Consider the following 13,333-nt stretch of genomic DNA (forward strand, 5'->3'; position numbering starts at 1 on the left):
TTTGCTTATTTTCTCCTTAAAAACGTGAAGAGTGATTTCAAGAAAGTGGTGAGTTCATAATTGTTACTGCTGTTCTGCATTGGGTCGTTGAGCAAATCGGGGAAGATTTCCGTAGCTGTTACTACTAGTAACAGCTACGTAATTAAATACATAATCAGTACAGGAGCCATTTGGGGTTACACCCACAACCAGAAGACCAGAGAAAGTTTAAACCACCAGGCGAGCACGGCAGACAGTGTTGCGCGACTCAAGTTACCCACGACATTTATCGTCGTCATTTTAAAGTCAAAATCCGCAATCCTGCTCATCTAATCTTTTCTTTCCTCCTCCCGCTGTGTTTATATGCCGTGTTCCTTCAAGCTAAATGTCTCTAAGGTCTGCAATAACGTTCAGAAGCGTGGTGGCGGCGCCGGACAATTGTAAATGTTCACCTCAGGCACGATCCTCTGCTTTTATTATCCGGCATGCTTCATTGTTCTTCAACCCATTTGATATGTCAAGACAGACTCGCGATTAATCGTTTTCGTGTACTGTGGTGTAGCTGTGCACTGTACAGTATGTCCCGACATTTCGAATCGCCCAAAGCAGCTCTCTTCCAAGCAAGCAATCGCAGGAGTTGTGTGTAGCGCAATGGTCTGGAGGAGAGTTATCTGTAACAGCGCGTCATCTCCAATGCACGGTTAGTGTTATCTCTGAGGGATACCCAGAAGCCCCGTAAAGGCTTAAACGCGGTATGAAAAGCGTAAAGGGAGGTTTTCTTTATAGAGGAGAGGAGTTTATTGCCATATGTCACGTACATTGGAATTCGTATGCGCGCCGACCTCCCAGGACACGCACAGTTACAGCAGACGACGCCGTACAACAGACAACACCACACAAGGCAGACAGTGCATTACAAGATAGTACATAATACTTAATAACAACCAGTAATAGTAAATAGGATGTAGAGAACAATAAATATGCGAAAGTGAAAAAAAAAACCCTGGTAGTCCACGCAACACATACATTGAGTTCTGAGGCAGTTAGCAGTTAGCAGTTAAGGAAACGCGCAGAAGTAGGGTAGAAGCTGTGTCATTTGACATCCTTGTGAGAAAACATCTGTTTCGTGGCACCTCTCTGCATTGCAGACGTCACTGGACTTTACAGTGAGAGGAAGTTTGAAAATAGAGGGATATGGGGAACGCGTTGCCTTGCAAGTGGAAAGACACGAAGTCAAAGACTTCCAACTTTCGTTATATACCGCTCTGTACCACACGGGGGCAGCCTTTCACTATTCTATCACTTGGTCTCTATACTCGCGTCACGGTTCTAATCATTCGTTGTATTAGTTGCACCTTTCAACCCGAAGAATCACCAAGTGCTTCAGGTGGTATGCAATAGCGAAGCGCAGCACATAAATTCTGCACCAGACGCCCCGCTCCACAGAGGCTGTTGGCGAGAAGTGGGAAATGGACTAAGCGGAGAAATGTAGGTGGAGTAAATTGTTCAGGCTGCGGGTGGAGTTTAGCCAAGATCATTTCAACACCCTACTCATACTGGCACAGTATGGAAAGTGCCTCGGCATCTTCAATAACCAAACTGTCAGGAACTCTTTCCGTACAAAAACAGTTGTTGGCTATGGTTTGGAGATCCTAGATCAGGGGGAAGAGTGCCATCTACTGGCCCAACAAAACCACGAACAGCAGCAAACGCTGTTATGAACGATCCCGCTCCAAATACATCAAATATATAAGCACATTCCTGTGGAAGTTAATTGAAAATGTTTCCGAGCATAGAACAGATTTAGGGTTAATGTCCTTAGGTCTGGAGAGACTTGCTCAGCATTGCCTTCTTTTAATTGACAGAACCCCCTTTCCCCAAATGAGACACAGTTGCTCTGAATGAGTAATAAGAACTCAGAAGGAGTGACTTTTTACTTGAGGGAAAGCAGCTGGTGTGATAGGCCTAATGCGGATTAGCCACACCTCTGGGTGAATTAAAATGTTTATAAGATCTGTTAGGAGGGAAAGGAGTTCGGTTTATGTCTAGACTCCAGGCTTGTAAAGTAAAAGGAGAATAAGAACTGCCTTGTGGAGTGTGGGAAAGTAATCATTAGTCATGGGTAGAGCTGGTTTACAGGCCTGTGAGATGTAGACAATTATGGATACTTCAGAAAATACGCCTTAGGTCCGTACTGAGGAGTACAAGAGGACCTGAAGGAACTGGGCTTCACTTGGCAATGTAGCAGAGGACTTTCCTCGCAGCTCAGTCTACTGTAGATGGTACAGGTTGATTCGGAAATGCTGCCTTTGTCTTATCGGCAGACAACTGAGTGTTCTTGGAATGTGTGATAAGAACTTGCTGCTGTGTGAGGTTGATTATAAAATAGTGTCCCTGGCCAAACTGGATTAGCTAGGAGTTAGTAAGTGGAAGAATGGTGGCTGATCTGGTACTAGGAACAGATTAAGAGCCTTGTTGTTTATCAAAGTAGAGCTACTGTAGGGGGCTGAAAGACCAGGACAGATCTCTTAAAAACAAATGTGGCTCTCTGGGAGTGTCAGTCATTTGGCGCAAAGTGTTGTAAGACGTGCAACTTGGGATGTTTGTTGAAGTTGCAATTGCAACAAAATGGTACCCCTCTAATCTAGTTCCAAATGTAACAAGTTTGTTTTTGATGTGAAATTGCAAGGAATGATAACCGAGGTCTCCTTCATCTCTGCAGCTCTGTCTTGTGCTTCTCGCTGACAAGACTTCCTGAAGATCTATAAATACCAGAGGAAGCCTTTCTCCGTTGTGATGTTGGCATTTGATGTTGCATTCAAAATGCAATGGTGGGATCTCCTTAATGTTATTTCTCCCTCTTTTCTAATAGGGTAAAAGATGTCCTCTTGTCCAGGATACTGCAACCAAGTTATTTTATTAAGTTAATACTGTGATCAGGTATTTTCTAAAGCTATGCTGTGTCCATTCTTTGCCTCCTACTCATTATCAGAAATGCTAAGTAAATTGTAAACTTTTTTTTTTAATGGTTTGCTTTCTTTTTAACAACAATTCCCTGAGATTCTGTGACATAAAGGGCATGGATATAGAAGAATATATTTGTATTGTCCTATGAGAGCACTTAAACGGAATATTTTTTTCTACAACTGCGTGACTGCAGTTCTCGGCTGCTTTTTTGCCGTTGCGCTCAAGTGACCTTGAGTTTGTTAAAGTGCCCTCATCAACAAATTATAGCAAAATGTTGAGGAATTGTGGAGATTGTTTTGTCATTATTGTCCATTTATTGGTTGAATGATCAAATCCAGACAGCCTTTATTGACTGCACTGTGCTAGATAATGTTTGGGCCCCAGGGTAATTTATGGAATTACTGAAAATGTGTGTTTCAGAAGACAGGCTATCACCATTACTTTCCAATCAAGTGCCATTTCTTGCGTAGCAGTGTAAAATACTTTTACTTGCGCGCTAATGATTGGTGACATTTTAATCGGTTGGCTTAGTCACAACGGTGCACCCACTTCATTTTTCTTTGATGTGGCTTCTGAGGTTTTTTTTTTTTTCCCCCTCTTTGATTTGATCAAGATAAACCAAAATATCCAATGAGTAAGATTAGGAGTGTATCTATTACATTTACACAGAACCTAAAGAACAAATGTGTGCCTTCCTAAAAGGTAAAGCAGACTCCCCCTTCCGAATATGCACACACAGCTCAGAGCTGGCCTTTGACCTGAGGAAGGTTAAAGAAATAAAAAGAAAAGCTTTCCAACTTGACCACAGTCTTTGTGGAATGTGGAAGATTCTAGAAACCTACTTTCCCTTCACGTCTGACTGATACCATCCAACACCATGAAACTGGTGTATCTATGTTTTTTACTTTTCTATGACTTCCAAGTGGTTTTAATCATGATTCTTTTAACTTTACAAAAGTTAATGTGTTCAACGGATAGTAAGTTCGTATATTTCTTGGAATAAGGAACTGTAAAAATCCTTCTTTGTATTTCTGTTCTTACTAGTAACTGCAGTGATGAAACAGCAGTATTTTGCTGAATACAGCTTTTTTCTTTTAGAATTACTGTAATAAGGGTTTCTAAATGATTAGAACATGACTTGCCAGACACTATTAATTGTGAAACATTAGACGTTAAGCTACTACAGATGTGGAGCTTGCATGCTGGTACTAATGAATGTGTTCAAGAAGGAGTTGAGAGCAGGGGTGTCATCCTGATCTAGGATGAGAAGAAGCAGAAGTGGGTGGGGATATTTTCTCCAAGGATGTTTGGTAACTCTGACTAATGTTCTCAGAATTCGCTTAATTCAGGGATGCGAATTGAGGTGTGACCAAGCAGTTTGATCTGATCAAACATCTGACTGTAAACCTTAATCTGCTATTTCTACATGGACAAATTGCTTGGAAGATGGCCCCTCTAGTGATCTTCATGTAGTGTTACAGTATATACTGAGTAGCTTCAGTATAATATATAATATGCTGTTATCCTTTGCTCAGAGAGGCTTTCTGTGGAGATCTCCCAGTCAGTGTTCTCCTAAAACTGGTAATCTGTCTCAGAGTTGAGCTCCTGGAGCTAATGATAAGCAATAGTGCCTAAAGCTAGTGTGTTTAAAAGGCAAAAATGTTTCCTATTCTGTGAAGTTGAGCCTCCTTATTTATTTATTTATATATATATATGTATATATGTAATGTTTGCAGCTCTGCATCTGCTGGTATTCCAACACACACACTGCCAGGTACTTCCAGCTACAGAGACACATCCCAGACAGTGGAAGATCCCCCTACAGCAAAAGCCTAAGCCTTCTGCTTCCAATGAGGTGGCATCAACATCTGTTACAGGTAGCTGAGGGTCAATTAATGTTTGTTTCCACGAAACAATCATTATTTGCAAATAAATACTATGTCTGTTTTACTGCAGTGAAATTCCATTGCCTTTGCATTCTCTGAGTAAAAAGTAGCCTGTGCTCATGTGATACAAGGCTATGTAGATGCCCGATTATGCACTTGCATCAGACTTTCCCCTGATAAATTGGAATGGGATCATGCTTTATTTGGAAGAAAACGGCATGGGTATTGGTTTTTGCAAAGAAATACAGCTGGTTGAGTACAGCAGATGTTTTCTCAGTCATAATTCCTTGAAACTGTACTTTGTAAGTTATATTGCTCATTTTATGATGATATAAGGTACATTTCTCTTACTTTTTTCTTTTAAAACAAATTTCCCAAATAGTTGATTTGAATTGACTCGATGGAAGTTCTGTTTTTGCAGAAGACCTAACAGGGTGCATAGTCTATAAACCTAAGTGCACCCAATATATATAGTATACCCCATGCATTCAGATGACTTTAGAGGTCAGCTATAAAACCTATTATTCTAACAAAGCTGTTTTTCAATTTTATCCTTTTGGGGGGGGGAATCAGTGAGATTTTATAAAAAGTGATTTTGAAAATTTTTGCTCGGCACTTGGGCAGAAAAATCTGAGATGATCTTAATGATCCCTTGATTACTCTGTTGGACATTCCAGTCTTTGCCGATGAGTGAACTCAATACCGGCACAGCAATGCCCACAGTACTTCTGTTTGGCTCATTGTGTGCTACATTGCTGAGGGAACTCGTTGCTTTCTCTGTAGCAGAGTCACTCAGTTCCATATCAACCCATTACTGGCAGATCGTCCAAGGTTTCTAATTTCACAGAGAAACCTGGAGAGTTAAGGGCTCCATATGCTTCTGATTGAAATGGGCTTTGTAATCAGATTCCTTAAGTAGAGTTTAGACACAGGATTTAAAATGGAAGTCAGATTAGTGCTGTGTACTTGATCTGACAATTTAATCTAAACATTTCTGGCTTCTGAGGATGATTTCAGAATGCCAGCCATAAACTGAAAGACCAGTTTTGCAATACCAAACTTCCCCACTCTCTTCTTAGCCCAACCCTTCTTTTCTTTTAGAATGCTGTGCCTGTTTTTCAGAGAAACCAACTAGGACAACCACTCAACAAATCAACCTGACATAATGTGGCAGCACTTGGCTGGCATATGCAGGAGCTATTGTTTTCTGTTCATATTTTGCAAGATGTAATCAAAACATGCAGCATTGAGTTTAATCATTAATGCATGGTCATTTCAGCAAATTGCTGGAAAACCTGGTTGTTCTTTGTATCCCAGTCATTACTGTTTACAATCACCTAGAGACAAGGGATAAAAACAAGACTCAAAGCTTGGATGTTCTTTGGAAAGTGCCACCCCCATCCAGTTTTCAAAAAACAATCTCCACACACCACTGTGATAGGATTTTATGGAATGGAATTGGGCGGACAAAAACATATGTTATGCGTAATAGCACTGAAAGACTTTATTTTATGACCTTTTTAACATATGTAAATTTGGGAAATGCAAAATTTTGCAAAGGATATAGGTGAAAGGCTGATGTAGGAAAACTATTGATTTTACTAATAAGGCAATAGTTCATAAATAGTTATAATTAATTGGAACGTCCAAAACAATTACACTGTCTCAAAAAGCCATTAGTTTGCTCTTCCTAAACAATTCCCAGTACAATGGAAGAAAAAAGTTGATTTAACCCTTACAACGAGAATGTGGACCTCAGCCTGTATGTTATGCTGTATTACTACTGTGTTGTAAACGTGGGCTGCACAGCTCATAAACACTTAATGATATAATTCCGTCTTGAATACGGCCCCTGCATAATGGGATCTATTCTCAGACCATTGAGGTTGTATTGTAGGTTTGTTGTATTGTGAATTGTGGATGGTGTTACTTGTGTTTTCTTGTGTTTTTGTCTTTTTTTAGTCAAAAGTCCTGAAAAGAATAGGTTGTAAACTTAATTTCAATTAATATATTGGTACAAAGCCCATTTAGGATTTCTGCATGAGTGAATCTTTGTGGGTGCCCTTTGATGGGATGGCCTGCCAGGTTAGGCACCAACTCACCACAACCCTCTGTTGGACTAAGCAGATATTGAAAATGAGTTGAAGTTATAGTTATTACTCTTTAAAAAAACATTCCTGAATATGGGATATTCACATATACAAAATGCGTATGCTTTAAATAAACCGATGTTGATATCATTTCTGCTATTGTCCGCTTTTGGTATTCATAACCATACAATTACAATAGTGCAATGAACACTGTCCCATAAAAAATACTCGTTTAATTGAAATAAAAGTCAGAGGTTACTTCTTGTGCTGTAACACGATTTTTCTGCTCAGAGCCAGCTAGCCATCGTCGAAGCAGCTCGTACAGTACGTTTAGAAACACTCATTTACAAACGTGGCCTGTGTCTATTTTTCTTTCTCTGCTTTTATGAACGACATCTCCCATAATACACTGCGTCCCAGTAACCTTGGCAACTGCCTGATCGCGAGTGTGCAGAGACAGCAGCACAATGCGCACTGAAAAGTTGCATTAAGAAGGTAAGACAGGTTTTTATTGTCATTTCAATTATTTTATTGTTTTTTTGACTAGTTTGTTTCCTGCTATACGGTGGAGATGGTGGTGAATAGGAGGTATTTATTTTAAACAAAAAACAAAATGTTTAGTATTGTGCGGTTAACCTCCATATACACCTGTACTGCAACACCGGACTCGAGAAGTATCATAAGCAACACAGCAAGACCGACAATTTTAATGCGATTATTTTGTTTGGCTCAGCAACATGCATTTCGTTGTGTCGGACAAACGGTAGGTAAATTAACATTTTTAACTTTTTTTTTTCCTGCCATACACGTACTGTTCAAAAACACGTGCGATGTACGCATATAAATCCATATACCCATCGGCACCTCTGGGATTTTCCAGAATTCGCATTGGTATTTGCATTTGTGATGGGTTTAAAAAAAATAAGAGAATATCACATGAAATGTGATCATATCGTAGTGTCACGTCTTCCCTGCAGTGAGTTGCGGTGCGGTGAACGCCTGCTTCCAGAGGCTGATGTCGACACACGTCAGGGGGCGTGTTGGTTGGTGGTCCAGGCTGGCTTGAGCTGAACCCTGGCTCATCAGAAGGTAGGAGAGGGCTGTCCTCGTGTGCCGGTAACATGGGGTGTCCCGCGTGGGTTTGGCTTGGTTTGACTCGGGTTCTGGTGGGTGGGGTCAAGTTAAATATCTAGGAAGCGATGTTACAGGTGGAAGGCCAGTGTGTCCACAGGTGTGCAGTCCCGTTGGGTTCTTAACGAGCTGAATCAGCCCGCTGTGGTGTTGTTTTTTTTGGGGGGGGACAAATTTAACAGTGTCTCCCAGCTCTTCAGGCACTGCTGCTGTAGAGAGACCTAGAGAAAACCTGCAGACAGAGCCTCCAAGGAGCAGAGATCTGACTGCCCTTGAGCCAAGATTTACATTTCAATAATTTCCATAATAATGGAACAGTTCCGATTTGCCAAAACGTATTTCAGCCGTAATTTCTTTTTTTTTTTATCAAGAGATGATGTACAGTTTTCAAAACTGTCAGTGTTGCTCTCCTCTCGTGCATGCCTGTCAGGTATGAGCAATGCCCACCCTTGTCTTTGCAGTGACCATCAGAGTCCCACTTCCTATAGACAACTGGCCCATTGAAACAGTGTAATCTTCCTTTGCTTGTAAGGGTATTTCCCAAGGGTGGCAGCAGCACAGAGTGTCCAACCAAACTCAGGATTTGCTGATGCTGTGGTTCCAGATTCCAGAATAAACTGCTTATTCTTTCCTGCCCTGGGTGTCTGTTTCATTATGTCGAGGTTTTGCTTGTGCAAATGTGTATGAATTGTGGCTCTCCCCGTGGGCAGTACTGTATATGATAACACTGCTGCTTGTAACTATTTGCAGCGTAAAACAAAAAAAATCCCTGCTTGATTTTTGGTCACACTTGTTTGAACTATTGTCATCGGACTCTGGGCAGTCATCACAAGTCCTGCTTGCAAATGTAATTGATTCCGATTACGTCCTATAAAGGTCTTCCATGGCAAGGGTTTTTAAGCAAGTGTCTGAGGAACCCCGAAATTGGTCAGATTCCAGAGTGTTAATGGGGTCCCCTGGGGAAAAAAACGCAACAAGTTTCTTGTTGGACAACAGCGGTGAATAAAATCAGTTCTACAGTGGCTCTCCTTTGACAAATTAGCCTTTTTTTCTAAGAAAAAAAAGTGTAGTTACTAGAGACTAGCAGCCTTATTTTAAATAATGGAATCTTTTGTTATTTTTAAATAACGGAATAACTTGTTCATTAAAAATAGTCCAGGTATTTCCAAACAGCAGATTCCTCCTGAGCTCTCCTCCTGTACAGGTGCGGTTCCGATTGAAAATAATATGAAGCGCTGATTTTTATTTCCATTTTGATTGGCGGACTAGCTAGTTTAATTTACCAGAATACATGCGTTCATCACTTCACTCTGATGAGCTCGTATTTGGCATATTGTTCTAGTCTCGGATGCAGTTGGTTTTCTCCGCTGCACCCTGGTCCGTTTCTGAATACAGCACATAGAGTAAGGTAACCTGAGAAGACAGACCGCCGAGGTTTTAAGGCAGAAGTAGTGTTGACATTTCTGTGATACCTAAACCGGCATGTTACGTTTTGTTATAGCTGTGCTGCCTAAACGGGCATCGCTGAAGTTTCTATATATGTCCAGAACAACTATGTACTTTGTGATAGTACATTCCTTACTGACCGTAGCATTTTACAGCTTAAATCCTGCAAATGTATTAAGGCCGCTCCGGCCTTTTGCGGAATCCGCTGCCGTCCGTGCGTGTGTTACACTTGTTTTCCAGGAAACCCCTTTCGGATCGCTTCAGTAAAAAAAACCCTTTTTGGTTCTTTTAAGTGACACTTACTGTAGTGCCTCTCATTGCGAGCTACCTCATGGGCATTAAGGAAAACGTGTCTTGCGTATTGTTGCTGGGTGCGTGAAACTAACGCTTTACCTGCGCTGTCATTGAGGTGACAAGTGTGGACTTGCGGTGTAACTAGTTCCCTGCACCGCTCGCCCTGATGTAGGCATTGTGAGTTAAGCCTAATTTATACTAACGGGAGGTTAATTCTGAAGCACACCCTGATCCATCCATAACTGGATCATAGAGGAGAAACAATCGCTTTTTTTTTTGCGGGGCGCCGGAGTAGCAGGCGAGCTTGGCGCTCCGGACTGAAACTAGCTTACACATTCACTCAGCTGGGCGAGAGGGCCGGTGGGACATGGCCCAATAACGTATGTCCCCTCCCGTCCGCCTTGAAGAAATGGGCAAAGAAAGAGGAAGGGAACGCAGCCCGGGAGAGTAATGTGTGTGTGTGTAGGGGAAATCAGATATCCACCACCGTGAACAGGCTGCACACGCCCAGCACACGGTCTTGTTTTGGAGTCCGGGCAGTACAGTCGCGTACTGTCGAGCAGAGGAGGGGCCGAAGGCGGAGGAGGGGTTTTCCTCGCCATCCGAGGCCGGCGAACAGCGATGAAGGCAGATTTCAGTGAAAGAAAGGAGGGGGCGGTAAAACAGAGGGGAGGTTCCGCTTTTTAAAAGGGCTGAGTGATGTAACTTCGGAGCACGCTGTCATAATCGAGGAGCGCTCCGCAGCCGCGCAAGAAGGTGACCGGAGGGTCCAGTTTAATGGTAAGGGCTCACGAATCTAACTCTTTCAGGACGGACCTAACAGTCATCGGACACTAGTCTGTGTCTTCAAACGTCTGAAAATATGTAGTGATCTTTTTATCCAGGACTTAACCCCTCAAATACCAGTTGCAGAACTACCTTGAACTTTAACATTTCCGTCGTATATGTAAGAATACGTGCATGCACGTTTAGTTGTTATTAATGGGTTCAATAATATCCTTGCAGGCGTTACGTAGTTACTAAGGAACGCCCGATTAACACGGTTTTATTTAGAAATTACACATTGTTACATTTCATAAGGTGTTTCTTTTTTTCCTTGGAGTATAAACATCCTTTTGCGCCTTAAATGGATCCGAGTTAGCTACAGTTCCGCAGCGTATTGCCAAATCTACGCCAGCGATCCGATGTCTCACGAATGACCTGGAAAATAAACTTTACAAGCCTGCACCGCTTGAGTAATTTCGTGCGGTTTAGCAGTGTGCTACGCGTGTTGTAATGGATGTACCGGATTTTATTTTAGTTTTATTTCTTTGATAATGGGTGCCCCTGTCCTGAAGTAGACTACAGCTCCAGCCCCTGTCATTTATAGTGGTGCTGTAGTAGACGAAACACGTGGCAGCTGCTGCCTGTCGAGATGTGTTGTGCTTGAGATGATCAGCCATCGGGGCCCCAGCGAGGAAGTGCTGTATTGCAGGCTAGTTCTGCCCTGTTGCTGGTGCAGACGGCCGCAGGGGTACTGTGGAGCACAAATTACACATAAAGTGAAATGGCCAACACTGCCTGTTAATCTCCTGTTGAGCGTTTTACATCATTGTACAACAGGAACTGTATTTACAGCATAGCTCTATGCATAAGAAAGGTGAGCAGAGAGGACTTGTTTTTTTAAAGTACACAGATATGTGTGGTAACATCACGTATACGTTTACAGAACTTTAATGCTTTTATTTTAGTATCGGTGAGAAAATGAACGTAATGTCTGCATGTGGATTAGAAGAACTCAGCTTTGTGATACTGACAAAATAAATGGAACATTGGGTGTTAAGTTGGCGCACCGCAAGCTGAGGGACACCCCTTCTGAATCCACCTCACGCAGGCCTGGGAGCTCCTATCCACACGCTCCTGGTGGCATAGCCTGGGTTCGACTGGGCAATCCCCATTCCACAGGGGGCACTCTGAACTGAGGTTTTACTAACCTGGCCACTGGCCTTCAAAAACAAAACGCTACATTGTTATGCCTGAAAAAATAAAACTCACATAAAGGTACAGCAATTGCTTGAGTCCTGGCTATTAAACCTTGCCATCTTTACTGGTACTGCTAGAATTGTTTTTTCCAGTGCCAGTTTAGGACACTTGTTATGAGCACCTTTAACCTTGAATGTCTGACAAGAATACACGCAGAAATGTCTCTGCGAAATGTTTGCTGTTATTTACAGTAAAGTGGGATCTCATACCTGCATAGGAGCCAACAGGAATGCTAACTGAACAGTGAAGCACAAACCAGAGGATACAAGTGGGAAACTGTGTGCAAGTGCGTTTTAAACCAAGAATAGGAGGAACACCTAACGCAGTGGTTCCCAGTTCTGGGCCTGGTGACCCACACACCTGCTGGCTTTCATTCCTGCCCACTTTCATTAGATCAGTGAAGGCTTAATTGATCTAAGACATGGGAATATTAGCATTTCGTTTCTAGTCACAAGGATTTTATTTCACTTACAACATACAGTGGTTAAAGCTTTAACATGCTTAAGAGGTGGGAAGTAACAAACTAACAGTTCACATTATTATTATTATTATTTTGTAACTGATCTCTCAGCTGGAACAAAAACCAACAGGTGTTTGAGCCACTAGGACCAGGATTGGGATCCACAGACCTAAAGGGTTGTGGGAACAAGCTATCCAGCCGTGTTGTTAAAGGTGATGAAACAAGATTGGATCAAGTGAAATAGAAAGTATTGTCTCACAAATACAATGGAATGCACTTTCAGTTTGTAGCTTTAGAGAAAAGTTGGATGGCTACATCTCTTTTTAAGGAAACTGTTGTTACATTGTTACATTTCATAAGGTGTTTCTTTTTTTCTTTGGAGTATAAACATCCTTTTGCGCCTTAAATGGATCCGAGTTAGCTACAGTTCCGCAGCGTAGTGCCAAATCTACGCCAGCTATCCGATGTCTCACGAATGACCTGGAAAATAAACTTTACAAGCCTGCACCGCCTGAGTAATTTCGTGCGGTTTAGCAGTGTGCTACGCGTGTTGTAATGGATGTACCGGATTTTATTTTATTTTTATTTCTTTGATAATGGGTGCCCCTGTCCTGAAGTAGTCTACAGCTCCAGCCCCTGTCATTTATAGTGGTGCTGTAGTAGACGAAACACGTGGCAGCTGCTGCCTGTCGAGATGTGTTGGGCTTGAGATGATCAGCCATCGGGGCCCCAGCGAGGAAGTGCTGTATTGCAGGCTAGTTCTGCCCTGTTGCTGGTGCAGACGGCCGCAGGGGTACTGTGGAGCACAAATTACACATAAAGTGAAATGGCCAACACTGCCTGTTAATCTCCTGTTGAGCGTTTTACATCATTGTACAACAGGAACTGTATTTACAGCATAGCTCTATGCATAAGAAAGGGGAGCAGAGAGAACTTGTTTTTTTAAAGTACACAGATATGTGTGGTAACATCACGTATACGTTTACAGAACTTTAATGCTTTTATTTTAGTATCGGTGAGAAAATGAACGTAATGTCTGCATGTGGATTAGAAGAACT

General features: G+C 42.0%; 1 protein-coding gene across 2 annotated transcripts in view; it reads left to right on the plus strand.

Moving 5' to 3' along the window:
• Window positions 1–4,682: 4,682 nt before the first annotated feature.
• The window catches only part of slc6a9 (solute carrier family 6 member 9), an 80,485-nt gene continuing 71,834 nt past the window's right edge, over window positions 4,683–13,333 (plus strand). The window contains exons 1-3 of one of the 2 annotated variants that reach the window (XM_088598093.1): window positions 4,683–4,823; window positions 7,343–7,417; window positions 7,900–8,011. The gene's annotated coding sequence lies outside the window, so the exon portion shown is untranslated. Of the gene's footprint in view, window positions 4,824–7,342; window positions 7,418–7,899; window positions 8,012–10,424; window positions 10,574–13,333 lie in introns of those variants that run through there. The other variant, XM_088598092.1, reaches the window with a different exon arrangement.

This window comes from Lepisosteus platostomus, chromosome 11 (assembly GCF_059453375.1).
Source record: "Lepisosteus platostomus isolate fLepPlt1 chromosome 11, fLepPlt1.hap1, whole genome shotgun sequence".
NCBI lineage: Eukaryota > Metazoa > Chordata > Actinopteri > Semionotiformes > Lepisosteidae > Lepisosteus > Lepisosteus platostomus.